At 41.1% G+C, this 18,160-nt stretch overlaps 1 protein-coding gene across 5 annotated transcripts in view; it reads right to left on the minus strand.

Annotated features, from left to right (window-relative positions):
* HRH2 (histamine receptor H2) overlaps positions 1-15,260 on the minus strand; it is a 109,116-nt gene extending 93,856 nt beyond the window's left edge. For all 5 annotated transcript variants that reach the window (XR_011363221.1, XR_011363220.1, XR_011363217.1 and 2 more), the window contains exon 1: positions 15,084-15,260. The gene's annotated coding sequence lies outside the window, so the exon portion shown is untranslated. The remainder of the gene's footprint in view (positions 1-15,083) is intronic.
* Positions 15,261-18,160: the final 2,900 nt, after the last annotated feature.

An 18,160-nucleotide genomic window follows, 5' to 3' on the forward strand; every position in this document is an offset into this window, starting at 1 on the left:
AGAGGAAGCATACAGGTGAGGTAAGTTTAGCTGTTTTTTTTTTAAATACAGATAGAGGGGCAGGAGAATGATAAAGGAGTCTGTAGTATATGATGTGCTGTAGTGATGAGGGGCAATAGGATGAGAGGGGTACTACTATGATGATCGAAGGGCAGGGGGGTTGTAAAGGGGGTTGTAGTATTATGATGAAGGGGTAGTAGTATGATCTTGGAGGTGCAGGAAGGATGAAGGGAGGAGTAGTATGATGGAAGGGCAGGAGGATGATGAAGGGGTAGTAGTATGATGATGGAGGGCAGGAGGATGAAGAGGGTAGTAGTATGATGGCAGGGCAGGAGGATGATGAAGGGGTAATAGTATGATGATGGAGGGCAGCAGGATAAAGGGGGTAATAAAATTATTATATTGGGTGCAGCTGCATCATATGGACACAAACTAATAGTATATAGAGTCAGTCATTGGAGTGCTATCTCTATAACCTGCTGTGATTGGGGGACAAGGGAGTTGTCGCAGATCCAGATGAATCCAGAATAGGGCCGGGTCAGTATGTCGCTTTTTACCGATTCTTCTTTGGTGGGCTCCAAGGATCATTTCCTCTGGTGGGCCCCAGATATCCCAGTCCGACACTGGCCCCCATATAGTATAAAAGGTCTCCAGTGCACCCATATAGTAGTTAGGCCCCTGTATGCATTTATTTAGCTATCCCCCATATACCTATCTTCCAGGTGGGTAGTAGTCCCCTTATTTGCCCACCCCGTGTATTCTTCATGCAGGTTATGCTCTTATAGTAAGCTTTTTAGTTAATGTAGTGTCTGTAGTGAAACCCCCCCCCCCCAGCAATAAACATCCTCCCCTGTAGGTAATTTCCCCTCTGTAAGCTTTCCTAGACGCACACACGGGAAACAGCTTTTACTTAACCCCTTATGTACTGCAGTTTGTGAGTGACACAAACTTCACTTACATGCTCCAGCACAAATATAAGAGTTAAAGAGCATAAGAGAAGGAGAGGTGTGCGTCAATGCTCTGCACTAATGACCCCTGACCTCTTTATGGAGCCCTCGCTCATTTTTCTACCTGCCGGCAGCTGAATAACAGAGGTCAGAGGTTATCAGTGTACAAGCAATGAAGCAGAGGTCTCCTTGACTTTTGCTCTTTAACCTTTGTGCTGCATCATGTAAGTGAAGTTTTTGTCACTTACACACTACAGTACATAAGGGGTTAAGCATTCCGGCAGGCTCTGGTACAGTCGTTCCTGCACCGGGTCCTGGAAAGTGCTGAGACCCTGTGCTGAGTGCTGAGACCCTGTCTTTGAGGTAAGACAGAGGTGGGTATGAAGGAGCGGTGCGGATCACGACAGCTGACAGCTGAGGTGATTCAGAGGCCACACTGAGACACTATTTCTGTGGGGTGGGAGGGATGAGCGGAGCTAGTGTAGTGCCCCAGCACAAGGTGCTGCACTAAGTTTTCTATGCACCCATGTAAAGTTCTCTCTCAAATTCACAGAGTGGGAGAGGGTCTATGTGTATTCAGTGTTTCCCTAGAAAAAGAGTCTAATTGGGAGGGGTTCTCCAGTTAGTCTAGCCTGAATCAGAGGGAGAGCATAACAAGACACAGTTCCTGATGCAGTCAAGCCAGGGTCTGGCTTGACCGGGAACCAGAGACTTAGCGTATTCCTTATTAAAGCTAGCAACCACTAGCTCAGGAGGAAAAGGACATCCTCTGAGGAACACTCTGCCCACGCCAGGGATACTAGCCAACAGTACAGGGCAGTGAACTGGATCCAGGTAGGCACTGACCCCAGTGGAACAAAGCTGCAGTAAGCCTAAATATTCCACTATGTAATGCACAGCTATCCTGAAAAGGTTGGGAAAGTCTGCTCAACCCAGCGCAGGGACGGGCATTTTGACACTGTGAGGCATTAAGCAGTTCAGCAACATAAGTACAAAGATCTCTTCTTCTTCTTCTTTTTCTCTATTTCACCCAGCTACGCTATGCCAGACAGAGCACCGCACTACTTTGGGCAGGGCTCTCAAGACATTTTACTACTCCTCCCTATTCCATTTACAGACTACCACTTCTTCGCTCTCCTGCCTGCACCTAGTGTTACTATTGAAATAAAAAAATATATTTTTTGTCTTAAGTAAACTGACATTATCCTGGTTAAGACATTGCACTCTCTAGTCATTCGCACCAACAAACCAGCGTGTACTTGGGCTACCTAAACCTTGCGGAAGTAGAGCCCGTCCAACTGGGGGTGGGTAGTAACGCCACTCCAGGCTACCGTGAAAAGTGCCCAAGTGACTCTTACTCACCTAGTTGCCACACAACCACCAAAAGCTACCCCAGTAATTAAAGATCCAGCTCACGCCTACTGCACTAGCACCATGGAGGCAGGCCACACTGTGTTAAGGGGGGCCCGGGCCCCCCAGCAGCACAGGCCCCATAGCAGCTGCCTATCCTGCCTCCAAGGTAGCTACGCCATTGGTAGCAGTGCTTGATCAGAGCAGGAGTCCACCAAGAACATTGGTGGCAACAGAGGGGTTATGTCATCCCTTACTTCTGTTACTCAATGGAAGTGTCTATATAAAGAAAAAAAAGTATACATTTATTTTAATGAAGTTATATTACAAAGTTATATAATTTTAATTAGGCAATGTATTAGCAAGAAAAAAAAAACAGAATCTCAGGAGCACTTTTTTAAAGTGAATGTACCACTAGATACATTATTTTATATTTTTTACATGAACAGGCCGGCACTGGCACGAGTATGCCGGTGGCGAAGTTACAGAAGGGTGGGGAGTTCGTCACACTGGGGGCCGATGGGCCAGCCCCCTGTGCTTCATGCCAGGCTGGTGCTCGGGAATAAACCAGCACCATGTGTGGGAACCATGTGGTGATTTCAAAAAAGGAACACGGAACCGGCATCCCTGCGCAGGTGCTGGTCTGTTCATGTTAAAAAACGCAAAGCGATGTACCTAGTGGTACATTCACTTTAAGTGTGTCTGAAAAATTTAATGGAGTCAAATGAACAACATAAATGTACTATAAGTTAAATATGTAGTATTATATCTATGGCTCCCTGAAATGACCATGTAAACTGAAACATATATAAAATAGTGGGTAACAGCAATGGATCATTTGAGTTAAGCTTCTGCTGCACAATGGGCCATAATACTATATAAAAATTTTAAAAGAAACAATATAATAGACTTGGCAGATGTTGCACTATCCCACAACGTGTTCATCTTTGTGCTCATACACAGAGTTGTTTGCACTGTCATGAGGTTATTTATTAATCACAGGATCTGGCATTAGCTTTATCTACAACTAACGTCTTCTATCCAGTGACATATAACCTGCTGCTAACTCTAGGGTCTAAACAAAACAAACATAGTAAAGAAACATAGAAACATGTACATGAAAATCCCTTTTCTTTAGGTGGAAGATGAGTGGCCCTCTTAGCTTTGTAAGTCACATAAATGTCAGCTGTTTTGTTTCATGTATTGTACATTGAGTTCCCTGCTGGAGTTAAGAAATGAAATAACTCCGCAGACTCATTTCTTTTAGATTTTTTGTCGCTAGTCTCAACGAGATTAGTATTAGCATCTCAAAGGCTTTGCTGAATTCTCAGAGATAAAAAACAGAACTTGCAACATAGTCATTCCTAAGTCTGATACTCTTTATAGAAATCGTCAGCATCTACTAGTGTCAGGTCACCGGTATTTTTATTTATTAGAAAATAAGGGCCGCAATTTCTATATGTTGTGAGAAGAAGCCGTAGTGATTTTGACTATTCTTTATAGGTCATTCATATTGGACAACATGGCCATATCTTTATGTAGTACACTTTTAAACATATTAATGCTCAAAATTTAGAGTTATATTGATGTTTTTAAAGTTAGGTACTCCGAGCATTTAAATTTTTTTGCAGCTGGGGCTGCACAATAAATTATAAATAGCCTATTCTCACCTGCCACTATTTTCACCTGCCACATATTTCCTGCTGAAGGCTGTGGCCAACACTTCCTAGACTGATATGTCTTGGTAGTGACAACTACTAGGCTTGATCGAACAGCGGAAAAAGCTAGGTTTGATGGAATTCGAACCTAGCCGGACCTTCCGTATTTAAATGTTGATGCCTTGGCGGTGCGTGTGGAAGGAGGAGATATCCCGGGGACCGCCTGAAATTCCCTGACGGCTGTATCCCTGACGGTCAAGGCATCAGGATGGTCAAGGCATCAGGAATCAAATGCGGAAGGTTTGCCTAGGTTCGGGTTCAATCTAACCTAGCCTTTTCTGCTGTTTTAGCAAGCCTAACAGTGACAAGGGTGTTCAGCAGGAGACTCAAAGACGTTAGAGGAGAACCCAAGAGGGAGCACGGTAGGTGAAAATATTCATTTTTTTTTTTTTCTTTAGGGCTATAGCTAAAAAAATATTAATGTTTGGAGTATCCGTTTATCCTCCTTCTTAGCCTATAGGCTGGATAATAAAGCATATACAATGAAGTTGGATAAACTGCTATGTACAGAGCACATTTTTGCTATGTTAGGTTAGTGCACACTATGTAATCCCGGCAGATCACCTGCCGTGGATTCTGCAGCTCACCTCTGCTCATGGACGCTGGCGGATGTGCGCATCTCCACTGGTCTGCTGGACTTCATTCTATGGTTTGCCAGATTCCGCTGTCCGCCCAAAGAATGAGCAGGTTCATTCTTCGGGCAGCCGGCGGAATCTGGCAAACCATAGAATGAAGCCTATGGAATCAGCAGACATGCGCATGTCCACCTGCATCCCGAAGCACATCTGGTGTGCACATACCCTTAGAATGTTCCATTAGAGATACAGAAATTTTAAAGTAGCACTTGACTGTTTGTAGTGGTGCCACCATAGTCTCTATTAACCCCTAGACGACCCAGGACGTAGAGTTACGTCATGGAAGTCTGTCACCAGACGACCCTGGACGTAACTCTACGTCCTGGGTGTTTCTTCGGCTATGAAGCACGCTCCGGAGCGGAGCGCGCTTCACAGCAGGTGTGGGCCGGCTGCAATCACCAGCCGGGACCTCACCGGTAATGACACGCTACAGCGATCACGCTGCCGCGTGTCATTAACCCCTTAAACGCCACGGCGCGACCACAGCGTTTAAGTGTAAGTGACAGGGGGAGTCCCCTGTCACTTACCGATCGGGACCCCTGCAGTGTTACTGCGGGGGTCCCGATCGGTAAAACGGACCGCCGGAGGTCTCTCACCTTCCTCTGTGCGGTCCGATCGGCGATCTGCTTCACTAAGCTCAATCGGCTCAATGAGCAGATCGCCGATAACACTGACAATGCTATGCCTATGGCATAGCAATGGTCAGTGTAGAAATCAAAGTATTGAATGTAAAAGTCCCCCAAAGGGACTTCAAATGTGTAAAAAAAAAAAAAGTTAAAAACACTATTACACTACCCCAAAACCCCTCCCCCAATAAAAGTTTAAATCACCCCCCCTTTCCCATTATATAAATAAAACATATAAAAATAAATAAATAAATAAACATATAATATACCGTACCGTGTGTTATTGTCCGATCTATTAAAGTATAACAAGCGTCATTGCGAACGGAGAATGGTGTAGACGAAAAGAGGGAAAAATGTGCGCGGATTACCCATTTTATATTACATTATATATATAAAAAAATTAATAAAAAGTGATCAAAAAGTCCGATCTTCACAAATATGGTATTAATAAAAACTAGAGATCATGGCGGAAAAAATGCAGCCCCATAGGGGAAAAAATAAAACCATTATAAGCATCACAATAGGGCCATAATATTATTAACTAATTGCTAAAAAAAAAGGATTTAATAAAAAAAATATATATAACATTAGAGAATCTGTGTAACCTGCATATGGTTGTGTTTGGGCTGACCTATAGAGTAATAGTATCATGTCGCTTTTACCATATAGTGTATTACGTAGACACAGGAACCCCCCAAACGTTACCATATTGCATTCTTTTTTACGATTTCACCTATTTATATCTTCATAAATAATATATTTGGAATTCCATCATACATGTTATGGTAAAATGAAAGACGCCATTACAAAGTACAACTATTCCTGTAACAAATAAGCCATTACATGGCCTGTAGATAGAAAACTGAAAGTGCTGGAGCTCTTAGAAGAGGAGGAGGGAAAAAAGAAAGCGCAATGATCAAAATTTGCGCGGTTCACTGGGTCATTTTGGGCCTGGTCCTCAAAGGGTTAAAATATAAAGCAAAACTTTTTTAAATGGGGAGTAAGCTTATTTAAATACAAACTGGTATACATCAATTGCTTTGTAAGCACACAGTAAAAAAAAGAAAATAAAGAAAAAAAAGACAGGATAAGTACTATGATGATTTCCATGTTAATTTTAGGGAAACTGACGTTATGTTCTCTTCTTTTTTTTTTTTTTTTGGGGGGGGGGGTGGAACGGATGCAGTATAAATGGAACATATAAATGAACACGTTCAGACTTGATGGACCAGGTAATCTTCTATGTTTCTATACAGTACTATCTATAACCAAGAGCAAATTGATTGTGACATATAAACTGGTAAATTGCTTTCAGAAAATCATACAGCATGAACATCACATATTGTAAAGAAATTGAATCAACTGAAGATAATCACCACAGACTACAGAGGTCCTGAATTGCCTTTCAGAGTTGTGTTTGGTGTATAACAATTGTTAAAAATTAAAAATTGAAACTTCAGCTTAGAGATTTGACATGTTTGATCCAGACTACATAGGGTACATTTATAATGGCTGTCTGGTTGGTCCACATTGAGATGTAATTGGCTGCTATGGACAACACCAGGCAGTTTAGAATTTCTAGCGAAATGATAAATCCGAGCTAATATGTCTTATGTTTACAATGTTATCTAGTGTTTTTGGACATAGAAAATATGACCGTCTCAGCATCAGACAAACAAATAAATTTAAGGGACCCACAAAGCTTTGGAAGTCAATTGCAACCTAGGTAAACATGCTCTACTTGTCTAGGGACAAGAGGCCCAGTGATTTATGAACTGATTCTCACAAACACCAATTGTCATTGAAACATTTTTTTGGTTTAAACCCATGTGCCTTTCATCGTCTGTGAGAAAAGATTTGAATTGAATCTGAAACTGACTTTTTCAGTCTCAATGTCTTTCCCCATATACTTTAGACAAAAGTCAGCCTAACTCACTGACTTCAGCAGACTCAGCCCAACGTCTAAAGTGTATAGTGGCTTCCTGCTTTTCCAGAACCAGGAGGGCATGTCAAAGCCAAGTCAGAATCTGAAAGAGCAAAGTCAAAAACACAGAGGTAAAGGGTGAAATACCAAACAATAGCACAGAGTAAACACACAAGCCAGCCAAAAGACTTGGTCACCAGCAAGGTATGAAAGCCTCCAGCTATTAAATTAGCAAAAGGGTGTGAGGGTATGACTGGGCCTGCATTTTCATTCTCTGACAGGCTAAAAATTTTTATTGAATTCAATGGTAGTTGAGCACCAATAAGCCATGCCACCACTACAGATAAGAAGGCACAGGGCTTCTAGCATCCTTAACTATGCATGGTTACTCCTATGTACTCCTGTGGATAGACCACCAATGTTATGAATGTCAAAGAAACAATAAAAAACCCTACAATTTACTAACATCCAGCTGAACAATAACCAAAAAATGCAAGTAGTGCAAAGAATATTGTTAGATAATAAATAGCATGTTTTGGCCACTATCCACATTTATTTTTCAAAAGAGAAATAAAAGTTATCAATTTTGCTTCTAATTTACCTAATTATAAAATACTTTATACTTTTTTTTTTATTACTTTGGATTAAGTAAATATTACTCTGAGAGTCTGAGAGTGAGAACGGTATTACAGAACTTCTCTATCTGAACATTCATAGATACATAGCTAATACATTTGAAAAAAGACAAAGGGGGGGGGGGGTTATCAACGGGTGTAAAATTCAGACTGGTGCAAAATGGCCACAGCAGCCAATCACAGCTCAGCTTCCAGCTCTGGTGATAAATCTACCCCACAGAGTCCATCAAGTTAAACCTATAACCCTACAGTGTTGATCCAGAGAAAGGCAAAACCCCCATGAGGCACATTTGCATAATGCATTACTGTGAACATCTACAGTATCTTGTCTCATTTCTATGGATGTGTTTACTAAAGTGATATTACAGAGCCTGCCTGGTTTAAACATCTTTGAAATTGTAGCACCCAGGCTATTGTTATGATTGACATAAAAATACTACTATGGATATTATTTAAATAAATAAGTACTTTGAATATTATTGTGAGCGACAGAAAAATAAAGTGATGGATTCTCTTTAACCCCTTAAGGACAGAGCCTGAAATGGCCTTAAGGACAGAGACAAATTTTATGAATATGACCAGTGTCACTTTATTCATTAATAACTTCGGGATGCTTTTACCTATCCGGACGATTCTGAGATTGTTTTCTCGTGACATATTGTACTTTACATTTCTGGTAAAATGGAGTCGATACTCATAACGAATCTTTATGGAAAACACCAAAATAACGTGAAAAATTGTGAAAAAATGCATTTTTCAAACTTTGAAACCTTTCTGCTTATACAGAAAATGGTTATGCCACATAAATTATATATTAAATAGCATTAGCAACATGTCTACTTTATGTTGGCGGCATTTATTAAACTATATTTCATTTTTTTTAGACAATAGGAAGCTTAAAACATTAGCAGCAATTTTCCAAATGTTCTGTAAAATTTCAAAATCAGATATTTTTAGGGACCTGTTCAGGTTCAAAGTGTATTTGAGGGGACTGTATGTTAGAAAGCCCCACAAAGCACCCCATTTCAGAAACTGCACCCCCCAAACTCTGCAAAAGCACATCCAGAAAGTTTTTTAACCCTTTAGGGGAGTCACAGAAATAAAAGCGAAGTGTGTAAGAATTTTGAAAATTTTTATTTTCTGTGCAGAGATTTTATTGTAATCCAATATCTTTCATAATGATAAACCTATTACCAGAGAAATGCACCCCAATATTGATTTCCCCGTTTCTGCAGTTTATAGAAATACCCCATATATGGCCCTATTACGCTATTTGACACAACCACAAGCCTCAGATACAAAGGAGCGCCTAGTGAATTTCAATGGCTCCGTTATATTTGATCATTTCTGACTGTACCACTTCAGGTTGGCAGAGGCTCTGGGGTGCCAAAACCTAAAAAACACCCCTAAAGGGACACTATTTAGAAAACTGCACCCCTCAAGGAATGTAACAAGGGGTGCGGTGAGCATTTGGACCCCACAGGTGCTTCACAGATTTTCAGAACAATGTGGTGTAAAAAAGGAAAAATTCTATTTTTTACACTAAAATGTTGTTCTAGCCTTCATTTTTAATTTTTACAAGGGGATAAAAGAAAAAAAAAAACACCAAACATGTAGCGCAGTTTCTCCCGAGTAGGGAAATACCCCACATGTGGACATAAAGTGCCAAGCGGGCGCAGGACGAGCCTCCAAAGGGAAGGAGCGCCAATTGGCCTTTGCAAGCTGGATTTTACTCGAATGGATTTCAAGGGCCACGTCGCATTCACAGAGCCCTCGTGCTGCCAAAACACTGGAAACCCCCCACAAGTGACCCCATTCTGGAAACTACACCCCTCAAGGAATCTAACAAAGGGTTCAGTGAGCATATGGACCCCACTGGTGACGGGCACAAATGTGGAACAATGTGACGTGAAAGGGAAAAATTTCATTTTTTTCACTTTTACGGCACAAATGTGGCCGTCAATGACGTGTGGTGCGCCTTGAAGCGATCCAGTATGCAGAGGCCGGGGTGATCAGGACAGGTGTCACACTGGAAAATGGTGTCCTTCCTGATCCCCCTGTTACGCCACACTCTGCACTTCTTCTGGGGTCTCCCTTTCTCCAGTGTGGGGGACGTCACCTGGAAAATGTTGTCCTGGTGCGATACGGGGTCCTTCATATCCAGAAGCGCTGGGTCCGCTCCATGGCTGCTAAATATTAGGGCTTTATTACTACTTCTGATATTTACGGATCGTGCCGCAAGCTACAGTAGCTCAGGCAGCGAGGGACCGAAAGAGTTACAGGTGGTAACCTTTAGCAGTGGGAAGATCAGTTCCCGAACGATCTTCCCACTAACTCGGAGGATTGGGGGGGGGGCATCTGGGGGTGGATTTGGGTGTCCTTTCCTTCATATACTCTAAGGTTACGTGCACACTGCGGAATGGCGAAGGATAACCCTTTGTGCATTCCGCAGCTGGCACCCACCGGCGGACTGATGGAGTCTCCGCTCTTGTCACACTCCATTCTATGCACGGGCGGATTCTGCCCTCTGTCCAATGTGTTCATTCTTTGGACGGACGACGGAATCCGCCCGTGCATAGAATGGAGTCTATGACACGGGTGGAGACGCGTGCCCGCATCAGTCCGCCAGCGGTTGCCAGTTGCGGAATGCACAAAGGGTTATCCTTCGCCATTCCGCAGTGTGCACGTACCCTAAATCTGTAAGTGTACCCTGAGGTACGCTCACAGAGTTTGTAGAATTTCACGCCATACCATCATCTCTTATTGGGACGGTACTGGAGGAAAAGACGTGTCTGGGGGGCAGCGTACGCTACGCTACCCCCAGACACGTCACTGGATGATGAGGATGATGAGGATGAATGGAGGAAAGAAGGATCCCCCCATTCATCCTCACTGGCTGTTTCGGTGTCGGAGGCAATAATAACGCCACCAAACACCTTGGGGGCCATCTTTATACGGGGATTGGTATATGCGGTATGTAAATGTGTAGTGGTGTAGTGTAAAACTTTATTTCATGTATTGTGGTGTAGTGTAGTGTTTTTTACGTGTTTTTTTGACAGTAAGAAAAAATATCCCTTGGCCAAGAAAGGAGCTGCTGATAAATGCCGCACTTATGTGCGGCACTTATCAGCAGCCAGTGGTGGTAGGATATAGGGGGAAAAACGCCCCTACGCCATAAGGGGGAGTTGCTGATCAGCGGCGTACTTGCGTGCGATGCTGATCAGCACTCAGCGGCGTTAGGGCGCAAAAAAAGAAAAAAAAAATTTGAAAAAAAAAAAATCTTTTTAACCCAAAGCAACTGATCAGTGAATGATATTCACTGATCAGCCGCTAGGGGGCAGTAGAGCGACGCTGCCGGAGATTGTCGAGACTCGCCGAACCCGAGGACCCGAGCGTTTCCGAAGATTTCCGACGCTGGACAACCGAACCCGGAAGTGAAGCAAAGAAGACGCAAGGACGGCGCGGACCGCAGATCGTCGTTCCGGACGCCCAGATCAGGTGAGTATGGTACACCTGCACCACACACACCTGTTCTGCACCCCTCAGCTACCTAGCCTATCACGGCGATCGTGGGGGTGGCATCGGCGCCATCTTTGGTGGGGACACTAATGGCGATTGGTGCTGTCTCGGACAGCACCAATCTCCATTGCTTTCCGGGTCACCGGGTCACCGATGACCCGGAAAGCTGTTTTCAGCTGCTATATGCTGATCTGTATAGATCAGCATATAGCAGCGATCGTCGGCACGGGAGGGGTTAATCACCCCCCGTGCCGATGAGCAGAGATGGCCTGCTATACATTATAGCAGGCCATCTTCCCCGACCGCTTGCGTTAAAGCCCACCCTGCGGGGGCGTATACTTACGCCCGATGTCGTTAAGGGGTTAAAGGGTACAAACACACACACCGTATACGCAGCGTATTTACTGCTGCGATACGCAGTAAATACGCAGCAGATACGCAGCAGATTAGATTTAAATAACTGAACACAGCATCAAATCTGCACCATCAAATCTGCTGCAGATCTGCTGCGTATCTGCTGCATATACGGTGTGTGTGTGTTTATACAAAGGGACCCTGTCAGCTCTACTAATTCATGTTTGAACTTCTTACACGGTTAAATAGCTGTTCAAGGTCAAGGAGACACATGTTCCTTTTTTTTTATATCCGTGTTTACCTCCAAAACATAGAAAATGCTTTTATTACCTGGTATAAAGAGTCAAAAAGGTGTTTCCAAGCCCTGAAAGTGCAAAGGGCTGTAACGCCTCCTTGTTTCCCCCTCAAATTCCCTAATTGACAGTCAGCTGGGAGCTGATTTGTGTTGCCAAGTCTCATTTTTGTTCTCTGCATACAAATTGTGCACAGGTATGAGTTTTAGAAGTAGAGCTCAGCTTACAGCTGGCTGTCATTCAAGAAGGGAGAAGTATGGGGGGAAGTGGGGCATTACAGCCCACAGTTAGGGCCCTATTACACCAACAGATATCTGACAGATTATCTGACAGATTTTTGCAGCCAAAGCCAGGAACAGATTATAAACAGGGAACAGGTCATAAAGGAAAGACTGGGATTTCCCCTCTTCTCAAATCAATTCCTGGCTTTGGCTTCAAAAATCTGTCAGACATCTGTTGGTGTAATAGGGCCCTTAGGAACTTTTGACTCTTTCAACTAGATAATAAAATAAATCTTCTATGTTATAAAAGGACATACAGATACTTAAAAAGTACAATGTGTCTTCTTGCACTAACTGCTTTTTAACAGTGTAAGTAGTTTGAAATGTGAATTGCAGGTGACAGATTCCCTTTCATGGGGTATTTCATTAAAAGAAGAAAAAAAAACTATTATTAAATGTAACCAAGCAATTGATGAAAATAGCCAAGCAGAATGCAAACAGTGGGGTCCCAGTGGTTGGACACTTACATAGGTCTGTCTGTACACAGTTGGTAAATTTTATGACTGTGAATTGGGAAGTGAGAAATAATGGAGTTTATCAAACCAGGTGAAAAACTATCCATATTTTACTGCTTTGTGATTACAAGATGAAGTAGGTTTTATATTGTAACACAAACTGAGAAATAAATAAAGAATTCTTTCAGATGTCCCCAAAAGATCAGACATGTCCTCTCTCTTTCCTTAAAGGGGGTTACTGTAACCTATCTATTCTTGGCTCATATTGCCACTACCATAATTATCTTCTGACAGGTCTAAATGAATTACCAGACCATAGATAAAGGTGAACTCTTTAATTCTTTAGTGAAAAAAGCTCTACCAAAAAAAAAAAATTGTTTAACCCCATCTAGTTGTAACAACTATAATATATATATATATATATATATATATATATATATATATATATATATATATATATGCACATGCTTAAAAAAAGACCATGTTGATCAGTGGAGGTTTGCAGAACGTTTAGTACTCGCGAGGTCTACATTATGGGCAGCAAAACACTACACCTTAGATTCAGTTGGTGAGGAAAACCTTCCAAAGTTTTTTAAACTTCTAAGTTTAAGAAATATAATAGATATTAATGTTTTTTTTAACTAGTAGCGATAATAGCTGTAACACCTGTTTATTGTAGTACTATATATGCAATTACTTTTTTTTTTTTACATCTAGACAGAAGATGTCATAGAGGAACTGTACTTATTAGTTTCCTTTACTTCACAGTTTTTTGTTCAGAAAATGTTTCTGTGAATGTTGGCAGGTCTTCTTATGGGTCAGACCTTGATGACCATTTTTCTTTAATAAATCACAATTTTATTAAATATTTATTTAAGAAGGTTTTCAGTTCTGAAGTATCACTAAATAGGTACTATTTTTATGGTGTAAAAGGTCATAAGAAGGCATACAGACATCAAGATAGGGGTCCTGTGTTTTAGACCCTCTCTATGAGCTAAAGTGGAGCGCACCAAATCAACAGCAGTTCCTACTCTAGCAGACTTGACTTCCTGTGGATGCTTCAGGGGTATTGTATAGACAACAGCAACTTCCCACAGCTAAAACATGTGTTTCCCAGGGTTGTCAAAAGTTGAACCTGCAAATTCAATTTGAAAATAGAAGTAGTCCAGATATTTTTCCAAAGGGTTCCTTTCCTATTGTCTGACCATGATACCCTAGCAGAGTTTAGTAGTATCTGCAGGACCCTGCCTGACACCCATGTCTGCCTGTACATTTGGGTCAATTTAAGGAAAGAAAAATCTTCCATTACTTACAGCTGCCAAGATCTTTAGGCAAGTCTAACTTTTGGTAATGAAGACAAATTCTACCTGCACCTGTAATCTTCACCTAATCTATTTTCCTTTCTCTGACAGATGGAAATCCTAACAGGTAACCTGTCTAGTTCTAGTCTGTAACATTATATCACTGTCTGTTTCTAGTTTGTGACAATATCACTGTCTGTAGTAAAACATCTTTTTCTTCTTGAAAATCCACAAAAGAAAAAAAATCTTGAGACAAGTGCTAATCATATTATGCATGTATTTAACATGCTTAATGGGAGAAAGCTATATACAATCTTGATCACTACACAGGTGGCCTCACTGGAACAATGCAACACCTGACCGCCATCCAATGATAAAACCATATTAAAGGGTTGATGTTTGGAAACGTCACTGTACCATAATGATTAGCCTGTTTGCTCTACTAAACTGTTGTTGGTGTCACAATCCATTAAACACAATTGAACAAACACTACAGTCACTTTTTCACTTCTGTTTAATGGAATGAAATAGATAGGCTACAGTATGTTCCACTGCTGTAAACCAAGGTGCTTATTTTGTTGGCTTAGAGTATGAGTGACATCATTCAGCCTCTGGCAAAGCAAAACAGGTCACAAAGTCCTTAAACACCCAATCTCTCATTTATGATTCAAAAATGGTTATTTTTTATGTCAAAAGCTTCTTTGACGCTCTTTATTTGGAATCCATGGGCTGCAGACAAAGATTTTTTTGTTTAATAGGAAAATATATAATTGCAAAGACAATTTGAATAAATTGTTAGAAACACCTATGTAACATTTCAAACATGTTTTTAAAGTCTACAGGTTGATATTTAGCTGGCAGGTCTTACACAACTTATGTTCTGGTATAATTGTATATTTTAGAATGGCTTGCTGACATTGCAGGTACAGTAACTCCTGAAAACAATAATACTAATGTTTCCTTAATATCAAGGAAATAAACTATTTCTTACATGTATAAAATATTATGTGATGCTTAAAGAGAACGAAAAAAGGAAAGTTCCTACCTTCATGGTAAGTATGCCGAGGGTATATACCGTAGTTTAAACATTCCAGGTACTGAAATTCCCAATTCTCTTCTCGAGAATATCCTTGAACAGAACGACACATCCATACGAAAGACTTGTCACTTTGCCCAGAAGGAGTGCACAGCTCTCATACTGCTCACTGCAGCTCCTGCTCTTACAGACATGCAAGCACTGCTCTGAATATAGAGTGACTCACACAGGCAGAAAAGAGAGGTGGGAGGGATTTTTATGCTCTGTAATCTCACAGGCAAACTCTATTATTCGGCATTGGCAACCCTCCTCTCAAGTGCATAGCATCAGTGCATGTCTGGGTCTGGTCAACCATTGCTCCACCATACATGAAATTAGAAACTGACATGCTAAACAAAAACACTGAACACTAAATTTGCTAAACAAAAAGCTAAATAAAACTACTTGATGAAGAAATATTTTGCAGAACTGGCGAGAAAATAATCGACAGCCTAGAGGACCGCTTGCTTGGAGTAATTATTGATCCAAGTGAAAGAAGTGTTCATAATGCAAATGCAAATGAGACCCAACTATTGCTTCTTGTTTGCTAAATAGACCATGTACGCACAAAATATAGGACATAACTTTAGCTAGTAATCGCAGTCTATAAGTCTATAAAAGATGATTTCTGCAATGAACCTGATCGATCAAGAAACCAAGGAGTGACGTGTGCTGCCATGTACTTCTTGACACTGTATTGAGAGATTGGAGGGGGACTCAGTACAGAGACCCTAATAGATTAGAACTTTTGACATGTTTGTGTGTCACCATGTGTGACATGTCAAAAGTTTTTTGTTTTTTTTTCAAATAAAAGTAACACTTTAAACCTGTGGACCTGTGGTTAACCCCCCCAAAACAAGATGTAACAAATATTACTGAGAACCTGTCACTAGGTGAATGGAAAGAACCCAGGAGGGAAACCAGGAGGGTCACCTAAGAACCATAAGACAAGCATCACCGGAAACACATAAACAGTTAAGTGATCTTCATGATTTTTGTCCGTTTAAATTTAAATAGCTTAAGGTGTCTGATTATACACATTTTATTTTATTTAAATGATTAGTGGAACAACTCCCAAATTAAAAAATATCAGACATCATAAAGACTTCTCTTGTCCAGAATTCCTCTTAGCAAAATCTTCTAGACCAACATTTTAGTCTTCTTGTTCCCCCATATAATAGTTAGGCACCCTTCTCTATATTCATATAGAAGTTAGGCACCTCCGTGACCCATAGTTTGCCATATCTGTGCAGTTAGTTTCCCCCATGTAGTCATCACTCTGTAGGTAATCTCCCCAGCAGGTAGTATCTTCCTGTACGCATTTCTGCTGTATACGCCTTTGACATGTATGATACATTGCGTGTCAAACCCTCCATGTTTAATAAGATAAATGGTGTAACATGATTGGTAAGAGGTTACATAAATATGGTGTATCACATCATGTTGTTTGTGCTTGAAAAAGGTTCATGCTATTTTAGGAGCTGAAAAATTGACAGTTTTTTGCATGCAATATGGCAAAATAAATAAGATTTTTCTGCAAGAGATGTTGTCCTATAACTTTCTTCTGTGGATTTGTGTCCACAGATGGGCCAACTCAGCTATGGACTGTGCATTTATTTTGAGATGGCTGCTCCCAACTAATTTCTATACAGCGTACATTCATCATATACTCCGACTGTATAAAGGGCAGAGTAAGCTACAGACGTCCGTTGTATGGAAAAAAGAGTAGAGTAGAGTGGCAGTGTGCACAGAAAAACACATCTCTCTCACCCGTGTGGTTACCCTTGTATCCTACCAGTATTACTGTATCTCCTTTTCTGCCTCTTAGATCTCACTGCTGTCTGATGTTTTTTTATAAATTTTTATTTGGTGTGTGTTGGAAGAGGGGTAGTCTTATACAGCGGGCATATCCCAAACTATATATTTTAGCTGGGAAAGTTGGGGGTCGTATTATACTGTTTGCCGAGTCGTCTTATACACCGGAAAATACAGTCCTTTTTTTAAACAATAATTTTATTAGCAGCTCCAAAAGATAAAGCATGTACAGCAAATACAAAGTAAATGGAAAAACATAGGCAGACTGGTGTTTTATCACAATTTACAATTATGCCCCCAAGGGATCCGTATAATATTGGTGACGGGTGGAAACTTCTTAGAAGATATCTCAAGTCTGACAGAACTTTACAGTTTGGTTGATCAGGATCACGTATTGATAGCAATGGGTTGGAGACTGCTAAATACTAAACAAAACAAAATTGTGTGCACTGGCCCGGGGTTGCTAGTTGCCAACAACAGTGAGCTAGTTGGTGTCATGCTTGGGCAATTTTTACATTGGCTAAGAGTGGTGATATCCACCTCCAGACACACTGGCACTGGGCTTTGTAAGGGTAGCACAGGTAAAGGGGTTGTCGAACTACTTTTTTTGGAAAACTCAAGTCTTTCCATACTTATAAGCTACTATATGTCATACAGGAAGTATTGTTTTATTTCCATTCAGACACAGTGCTCTCTGCTGACATCTCTGGGCGAGATAGGAACTGTCCTGAGCACGAGAGGTTTTCTATGGGGATTTGCTACTACTCTTGACAGTTCTTCTCTCGGCCAGAGGTGTCAGCAGAGAGCACTGTTTCTAATTATAAATAAAACAACATTTCCTGCAGGACATATAATAGCTTATTAGTATGGAAAGACTTGAGCTTTTCTAAATAAAAGTAAATCACAAATCTTTCTGACACTGGTTGATTTAAAAAAAAAAAAAAAAAAAAAAAAAATTGCTGGACAACCCCTTTAGTACTTTCCAGTAGAAAGTGCGCCAACAATAATCACAATTAACAAGGTCCTTTCTCTTGAAGGACACAGAATCTCTAGCTTTGGGTGCTTGAAGTGTAGGGTTAACAAGTGTAGCTGAGTTGAATAGATTAGGTATAGGAGGTGTAGGTTAGGGGGCTGCCTTGGGGACTTTACCTAGATAGTACAGTACTCTGCCGGAATGAGTTGTAGCGACCTTGTGTAGGAAGACTCTCATACTCACGGTTAGAAGTAGACAA

This window comes from Dendropsophus ebraccatus, chromosome 1, assembly GCF_027789765.1.
Source record: "Dendropsophus ebraccatus isolate aDenEbr1 chromosome 1, aDenEbr1.pat, whole genome shotgun sequence".
Lineage (NCBI taxonomy): Eukaryota > Metazoa > Chordata > Amphibia > Anura > Hylidae > Dendropsophus > Dendropsophus ebraccatus.